The following is a 1036-nucleotide window of genomic DNA, read 5'->3' on the forward strand; positions in this document are numbered from 1 at the left end:
ACAATTTGTGGAGGAAAAAGTGAAATATTTGGGGCATTATTTGTTTAATGGCAAGAAGATATTAGATCCAAAACACATTAAAGGAATTCTAGAATTACCTATGCCTGTCACTAAGAGACAAATTCGGCAGACATTAGGGCTATTTGGGTATTGTAGGCAATGGATAGAGAACTACAGCTTTAAAGTTAAATTTTTATATGAACAACTGTCTAAAGATAAAATACCCAAGTGGACCCCTCAGGATCAAGAGCAGTTTGCCAGTCTTAAAAGGGAACTAAGTCAAGCACCGGTTTTAAGCCTCCCAGATTTAAAACAGCCATTCCATTTATTCGCTAACATACATGAAGGAACGGCATTTGGAGTATTAACTCAGGAATGGGCCGGACAAAAGAAACCGGTGGCATACTTATCAAAGATGTTGGATCCTGTGAGCAGGGGTTGGCCAAGTTGTTTACAAATCATTGTTGCTGCTGCCTTATTACTTGAGGAAACGAATCGCATTACCTTTAATGGAGAAGTTGTCTTATATGCACCTCATAACATCAGGGGAGTGTTACAACAAAAAGCAGAAAAGTGGCTTACAGATAGCCGATTATTAAAGTATGAATTCCCTAAACTATCTTTAAAAACTATTGGAGCAGTTAATCCCGCTGAATTTTTATACCCAGGAGAAGGTAATGAACTATTGCACAATTGTTTTCAAACAATTGAACAGCAGACACGCATTAGGCCAGACTTAGAGGAAGAAGAACTACAATGTGGAGAAGTATTATTTATAGATGGGTCATCACGAATAGTGGAAGGTAAACGATTGTCCGGATATGCCATCGTTAAGTTGGAAAAAGGAGAATTTAAAACAATAGAATCAGGCCCCCTGAGTGCCAGCTGGTCGGCTCAAGCCTGTGAGCTGTATGCATTGTGGAAAGCATTAGTGTCACTGAAGGGAAAGGATGGAACTATATATATACAGATTCACGCTATGCGTTCGGAGTGGTACATACCTTTGGAAAAATATGGGAGGAAAGAGGATTTGTTA

This window comes from Athene cunicularia, assembly GCF_003259725.1.
Source record: "Athene cunicularia isolate RWA chromosome 5 unlocalized genomic scaffold, athCun1 chr5_part1, whole genome shotgun sequence".
Classification (NCBI taxonomy): Eukaryota; Metazoa; Chordata; class Aves; order Strigiformes; family Strigidae; genus Athene; species Athene cunicularia.